Below are 8,223 nucleotides of genomic sequence, written 5' to 3'. Positions count from 1 at the left end.
CAGCGACCCCTAGTGGCACGCGGAGCCTCGGAGGACCGGCCCAGGCGGAGCTGAGCCAGGCGGCTTTGTGCTGCGCGGTTTCCTGGGGCACAAGAGAGTTTAGATATAAGACAGTAGTCTGTTCGCGGGAGTCGCCAGTACCTTTTGACAACAACGGTATCTTCAGAAAAATGTAAGTGCATACCACAACTTAGAAGTTCAAAACACCCTTTAAAATTAAAGCGCTTAGCCAGGCGTGGTGGCGCACGCCTGTAATCCCAGCGCTCAGGAGGTTGAGGCAGGAGGATCGCTGTGAGTTCGAGGCCAAGCATGGGCTACATACCGAGTTCGGGGGCAGCCTGAACTACGAAGGGAGACCTTGCCTCAAAAGACCACACACGCACACACACACACACACAGCGATTTAAAAGTCTGAGTCACACCTGTTCGTCCACTTTACTTGGTGCACAGTCGGTGATTGGGTAGCCTAGGGCGGGATCCTGAAAATAGGGCTCAGCCTTGGACCTGGGGAAACAGCACTTTTGAGAGTTGAGAAGATGAACCGTACGCTAAAGGAAGAATTTACGTGGAACATCCTGTTCCAGTAAGTTTTATACACGCACACGGGGATGCTCGTGGGTACACATGCTCTCTCAAGTTAGAAATAGCATCTTTTTTCTTGTCCTCCCTTTGCTGTTGCACACACCAGCCCTGCCGCACCGCTGCGTTTCTACAGTTTCTCACCGTGGCTATGCAGTGGTCTGGGTGCAATTGGAAACAGCGGTTACGAATTCTTTCAAGTGTAAGAGCCTGACTGAACCAGAGCGACTCCATGTTGACCAGCAAAAGACCTAGAGACTGTCGCTCCCCCCCATCCCTTATAGGATAACTAATGATTAATTGAGAATTGTTAGGTAACTGCTTTGAAGTAGCTGGGAAACTAAATGGAAACTGTAGTGAACACAGAGACCCAACATCGATCACGCCACTCCTTACTTGCCTGTAGTTGAATGTTCTGAACATTATAATCTAAGTTGTAAATGGAATAATGGATAATCGATCTGCTGATCATTAGTACATGACGGTCGAGTATATACTTGATGACCACTAGCTCAGTTCCACTGATTCTTTGCCTTTGTCCCCTTCCTGTAAGTTTTGAGTGCACCCCCCCCCCCTTAGCCCTATATAAAATGGCCTCTGTTTCTGAGCTAGCCGCCTCTCTGAGCTACTTGGCTTGGGGAGTGCTGTCTGGCCAGACTAATAAAGGTCTATTTGCCAACTTGCCTCGTGTGTTCCTTCCTGGGTGACTCTTGCTGTCCGACAAGCTCCTGGAGCCTCGCTGAGCTTCTGAGCCCAGCATCGTGGAAGCATCTTGGCTGTTCACGTTCCAGGAGTAAAAGTGAGACTTAAGTCTTACACAAGGCCTGAAAGAATGTTGCTTCATATCTGTGGACTCAACGTATACTGTTGACATTTGGAAGGAGATACAGTTGCGTTTACTAGTTTAAGTTATTTGTAAAAGATTATGGATGTAAAAGATCGTGAATTAGCCTGTAATGCAGTTAATCGGAATTATGATAAACTGACAAAATTGCTGTGTAATTATGGAAGAAGTTGAAAGAGTAGAGATATTTAATTACATACAATCAACTTGGTCAATGGCTTTTTTTTTTTGGTACGGGGGATTGAACTCTGGTCTTTGCGCTTGCAAGGCAGGCCACCTAACCGCTGAGCTAAATCCCTGGCCCTGGTCAATGGCTTTTTTTAAAAAACTTTTTTTTGTTGTTGTTACTGGGGATCGAACTTGGGATCTTGAGCTTGCAAAGCAGGCAGTAGGAGCCCTGAGCTATATCCTTGGCCCTCGTCAATGGCTTTTATTCTTTTTAATTAATTAATTTGGGGGGGTTGAGGCAAGGTCTCACTATGTAGTTGAGACTGGCCTGGAACTCACTATGTAGCCCAGGCTGGTCTCGAACTCACAGCGATGCTCCTGCCTCAGCCTCCTGAGTGCTGGGATTATAAGTGTGTGCCTCCATGCCCGGCTGGTCAATGGCTTTTAAAAAAGAAACATTTCATTGATGAATCAAGTTAACTTTTTTTTTTTTTTTTTTGGATGGGGGACACCAGGGATTGAATCTGGTCCTTGCACTTGTGAGGCAGGCAGTGGCATCACTGAGCTAAATTCCTGGCTCTCAAGTTAATTTAAAAATTTTAAATGCAAACAGACTTTTTTAAAACTGCAGTGAGCCTGTAATTCGAGCTACTTGGGAGGTTGAGGCAGAAGGACCACGCATTTCAGCCCCCCCCAAAAAACCCCAAAACAAAACAACAACAAAAGTTACAGGCTAGTCAGATCAATTTAGCAATACCCTATCTCAAAATAAACAAACAAACAAACGAATAAAAGGCTAAGGATATAACTATATAGTAGAGCATCCCAGGGTTCCATCCCCAGTCCTAAAACAAACAGACAGACAGACAGACACCCATAATGCAGTGATTCAAGGCCAGCCTGAACAATATAGTGAGACCTTGTCTCTGAAAGCCCAAACCAGGGCAGGAATTTAGCTCAAGGTCCATAATTCAATCTGGGGGGGTGGGAGCCAAAACCAAACCAAACAACAAACCATAGTGAGGTTAACAAATAGTGTGTGACTTTTTGTTTGGAATTTGATTGATTGTTTAGAAACAGGGTCCAACATATATAGTTGAGACTGACCTTGAACTCTATTATAGCCCAGGCTGGCCCCAAAATTGCAATTCTGTCTGAACTTCCTGTATGCTAAAATTATAGGCATGAACACCACCCCTGGATATTTATGAATTTCAGTTTTTCACAGACACTTCTCGAACTCGTGGCAATCCTCCTGCCTCAGCCTACCGAGTGCTGAGATTACAGATTTGAGCCACTACGCTTGACTCCTTTATTTTATTTATTTTATTGTATTGTATTTTTTATTGGTGCCAGAGATGGAAGGCCGGACCTGGTGCTTGTGAGGCAGATGGTGGCACCACTGAGCTAAATCCCGGACCCCTGACGCTTTTATTTTTGAAATTTGTTCTATTTTTATGTATGAATTTGGGCTCCTTCTGCAATTCAGGTAGATGATTCCCAGTTTGTTTCTTTCTGAAGAACAATTAGGTTATTTCCAGCCCAGCAACAATCAGTAGGTCCTTACAGAGGTGTTTACTGTGTTTCATTGTGGTGTTTAGTTAGAGTGGGAATTTCTGGGTCCTACTGTGTGTTTATTTTATTTTTTCTGTGTGTTTGTTTTTAATCTTACTAAAAATGGCCCAGTTATATCAATTTACATGTATACAGGCTCATGGAAGCCATAGTGTTTTTCCTCTTTCCTCTGTAATGTCTGTGTCATTGATGTTTGCTTGTTTGTTTGTTTTTTGAGACAAGGTCTCTGTTGTCCAGTCTGGATTCAGGATCCTGGGTTTAAGAGACCCTTCTGCCTCAGCCTCCCTCCCAGCTGAGACTATAGGTGCACCCACTGCTCACAGCTCATCAGTGTAGTGATCTCAACCTCCTGAATGGAAGATGGTGTCATTTCACTCTGCACTGCTCCTGACTCCTAGTGAGATTGAGTGTGTTTCCCTGTGTTTGTTGGCTGTTCCTCCTCCCCAAACCTGGACCCTGCACATGCTAGGCCCTTCCCCACGGAACTAGCCAGCCCTTAGTCTCTTCTGTGGTTGGCTTCCTGACAACTTTTGCCCTCTTTTCTTTCTTTTTGTTTTCAGGCAGGCTGACCCGAGGGGACTCCAGCTAGGGCTCCGTGATACCGAAGATGAACAGGCGTGGAAACATTTCCAGCCTACATCCTGGGAGGACTGCAAAGGACTTGTTCTAGTTATTCCTAGTTATCAATCATTGATCAGGGCAGTGGAAAGAGAATCCCTCAGCAGGCTTTAACTAAATGTACGCTTCTATTCCCTAACTCAGTAGAAGGCCAGGCGACCCGGAAGGATACATTTCTAACCCAATGTGCGTGACCAAGACCAAGAGGAGGCCAAGGAGAAGGAAAGGCGAGATGAGAAAAAGGCAGCCGCCCCAGTGGCTGCCCTCTGGAGGGCCAGTTAAACCCCAGGGCTCTAAAGGCGATTCATCCGCTTGCTACCACTGCGAGGGACAGCCAAGACTTCCACAGCCACCGCCTCAGAAGGACAAGGGGCCGCCTCCCCCTGCCGCTCTGCAGAGGGGACCGCAGGGAGCTGGCTGTCTCCCAGGGTGAAGGTGTCGGGATCAAACCCAGCCTTCCATTTGGTCCAACAGGAAGACGGAGGGGCCAGGGGCAGCCTTCAGGAGCCCCGTAAATCAGACTCATCCCCGCTCGGGCCCTGGGCGACTCTAACTGTAGCAGGGAGGAAAACCCATCTCCGCCTCGATTCACGGGCTGCCATTTCTGTTCTCCTCTCTGACCCCGGCCCGCCCTCCTCCTCCGTCAGAGTGCCCAAAGGCTGCCATTCTGAGATGAGCAGGGACTACGGTATCCCCGCCCTCGGGCCGTGTGCCCACTGGAAGTGTATGATCATAGCCGTGGCTGCAATCTATAACGCCCTCACTATTCAGTCCCGTGCTGTGCAGTACCCGGGGCCCAGGGACCATAGCTGCAGTCCACAGCTCCCACCATTGCTTGACAAGCGACTGCACCTCCCTGTGCGTTCTCAAGCATTGTCCCTGAGTGGTAAGTGCAGCTCCTTTTCACTGAAGCCCGGTGCCCCCACGCATACCTTATGCCTGTGACCCTATAAACAACCCTGTAACCCGTACGAGAGTCGTCTGTGTGGTCTCCAGAGCCGGAGCAGTCCCTCTCAGGTTTTTTCTGAAATGCACCTGTCCTGTGAGCTCATTGCCGCTGTTTCTTCTCCTTTTTCCTAAGAGCAGCTGGAAAAAACTAGAGTTAGATATTTTCCACAGCCCCTTTGCTGTAGAAGGTGATTTCTCATTCTCTCACAGCTTCTCACTGTGCCAGAAAGCCCACCTCCCTTGCTAGGATGAGATCCCTTCTGCCTCCCAAACACCGACCTTTGTGTGCATCTTAAATCAGCGCTCCTAGCTGTCTTTCCCCTGATGCAGACAGGTTAATCCGGAAGTCTGGGAGGGTCAGGGAAGAACAGGGTGGGCAGAGACTCTGTTCTGAAATAAAACAGGGCTGGGGGTGAGACTCAGTTGCACTTGCCTAGTATGTGCAAGACCCTGGCTTCAATCCTTAGTACCACAAGAAAAAACAAGAGCTAGAATATTGTGGTGACACGTGCCTGTCGTCTCAGCACTCAGGCCAAGGCTCATGAGCCCAAGGCCAGCTGGGCTGCGTGGGAAGACATAATCTCAAAAACAAACCAAATATATTCCAGGGTATAAATACCCTGTAATTTACTATATGTTCGGTTATACATGTGCCAGAATTTCTCTGCAGGTATCAATTTAGGAATGGGATTACAAGAATTGTGTGCACGCATGTATCCAGTTTTTAAACATAATGCCAAAATGATTATATCAATTATTATCTAAGAAGAGTGTAAGACTTTGCACTGTTCCTCACTTTGGCAACAAGTACCTTTTATACTGTTCTGTTCTTTTGTTTTGTTTCATTTTGTTTGTGTTTTTTTTTTGAGACAGGGTCCCACTGTGTAGTTGAGGCTGACCTGGAACTCACCGTGTAGCCCAGGCTGGTCTCGAACTCACAGCGATCCTCCTGCCTCAGCTTCCCAGTGCTGGGATTACAGGTGTGCGCCACCACACCCGGCATGTACTGTTCTGTTCTTAACTTTTACTAATCTAGGGGATGCGGAATGGTGTCTAATTGAAGCATTTCCTGTGACCATGACTTTATTTGGAATAAGGTCTTTGCAGATAGAGTTAAAATGAGATCAAGTTCAGCTGAGATCCTGCAGGATTAGAGGGAACCCTAAAGGCATGAACTGGTATAATAGGTTGCCCAGGTTGACTTTCAACTTTGTAAAATTAAGTTTATTGCTACATTTTAGGTATACATAATGGTCACATTCACTATAGGGAAATTGTACCTGTACATGCTGTATCTCAATTCTTATTTTGTCCCATTCCGCTCCCCTCCCTTTAATCCCTCTTCCCCTCCTATTTACAAAAGCTTTGCTTCCATTTTTCCTTCTTTCTCATTTTGCCCTTTCTTCCTTTCCCCTGCCCCGTCCCTAGTTCCTCTACCCATTTGAACATTTTCTTCCTATTTCATGATATCTGTCATTCATTTTCAACTTTTGATCCTTCTGCCTCAGCCTCCCAAGTAGCTGGGATTACAGGCATGTGATGTCTTTCTACTGAAAAGTTTCTTATTTTGGTACTGGGGATCGAACTCTGGACCTTGTGCTTGTGAGGCAGGTGGCGCATGTGATGTCTTTGTAAGAAAAAGTGGGAAACTCAGAGAAAATCGCTTGACAATAGAAGCAGAGACTAGTAAAACAGCTACAATCTGAGGAACACTAAAGATTGTTGAGTTTAGACAGAAAAGAACAGAGGAAAGCAAAACACAGCAGGTGGGTTATTTCAAAGTTAATTTCCTTGCTATGGGAGAGGCAGGGAGATAGAATAGTGGAAAGATACGTGATTGGCCAGCACTAGGTTCCTGCAAGTTATCTTTATCCTGTGAAGATTAGGGAGAGGAAACTTCATTATCAAGCCACTTGAAACTGGCCAGTTTGGAAAATTTGGCTGTTATCTTTCTAATCCTGTTTCGTCTGAAATTTAGATAAACAGCTTAGTTTCAGACATGAAGTAGTGTAAGTGACTCCATTTTGATTTTCAGCCTGTTATGTTGAAGCCCAGGACTTTAGTTAAGTAATGGCTTTTTGCCAGGTATGGTGGCGCATTCCTGGGATTTCAGTACTCAGGAGGCTGAGGCAGGAGGTGGCCGTGTCAAGGCCAACCAGAGCTACATAGTGAGTTCAAGACCTCCTTGCACTACATAGTGGAACCCTGTAGTTTCTGCTTTTGCTAATCTGCCTTTGTTTTTGAGACAAGGCCTCACTATGTAGTTCAGCCTTGAACTCACTGTGTAGCCCAGGCTGGCCCCTGACTCACGGTGCTCCTCAGCCTCCCAAGTGCTGGGATGATAGGTGTGCACTGCCACACCTGGATTTTTTTGTTTTTTAAAAATCTTTTTATTTTGTGCTTTTTCTTTCGTTTTATTTCTGAGACGGGTCTCCCTGTGTAATTCAGGTTGGATTTGAACTGTTAGCCAGGCTGATCTTGAACTGGCAGCAGTCTTCCTGCCTCAGCTTCCCAAGTGCTGGGCTTCTTTTTGGTACCGGGGATCAAACTTGGGTCCTTGCGCTTGCGAGGCAGGTGGCGGCACCACTGAGCTAAATCCCCGGTCCCCAGGATTTTTTTTTTAATTTTTATTTTTTTCTTGGTACCAGGGATTGAATTTGGGACCTTGCGCTTGTGAGGCAGGCAGCAGAACCACTGAGCTAAATCACCAGTCCTACGCTTTTACAGTGTTTTTGCTTTTAAATCTGTCAACCTCATCATTAACAGGGTAATGTTTTTATTTTTATTTAGGAAATACTGATTATGAAGGTGTTCTCTTATAAGTTCTTCCAACAGTTTTAGTTTTATTTTCATATGTAAGTCTTTATTCCATTTGGAGCTTTTCCTCCCAGTGCTGAGAATTGACCTCAAGACCTCCTTCTTGCTAGTGCTGTGTCCTGTTCCTGAGTCACCCACCCGCAAAGGGTCTGTTCTTTTGTGTATATACATTTTCAAATAATCAGGGATCTTGGCCTATTTTGTTGAAGAGGTGACCTGTTTTGCCAGAGATGAATGACTTCTCTGACCTGTATCAGGTTGTCATATATGTATGTGTGTTACCGAGCTCTTTGATACACTTTTTTTCTTTTTTTGGTACCGGGAATTAAACTCGGGACCTTGTGCTTGCGAGGCACGCCACAGAACCACTGAGCTAAATCCCCGGTCCTGTTATACTTTCTTCAATGTATTTTTTACTACTCCATGTTTGCAGTGTGTACTTGTCACATGCATCGTGTGGGGTTGGTACATGCACATAACACATCTTTATTCTTTTTGCTTCTGCTGTCCTTCTGTCTCTTTCCCTCATCCATCTCTTGGCTCTCTTGCAGCCCCCTGGTCTGTATACCAGTATCACACGGTCTTACACCAGCTTTGGGACAAATTTTGCTGTCTATTAGGACAATACTTCATTTTACTCCTTTCCTATTATATTTTATTTCTTCTATTTTAGG

Source organism: Fukomys damarensis, unplaced genomic scaffold (genome assembly GCF_012274545.1).
Source record: "Fukomys damarensis isolate Sample0158 unplaced genomic scaffold, DMR_v1.0_HiC HiC_scaffold_14, whole genome shotgun sequence".
Taxonomy (NCBI): Eukaryota; Metazoa; Chordata; class Mammalia; order Rodentia; family Bathyergidae; genus Fukomys; species Fukomys damarensis.
Note: the sequence above shows the minus strand (reverse complement) of the source record.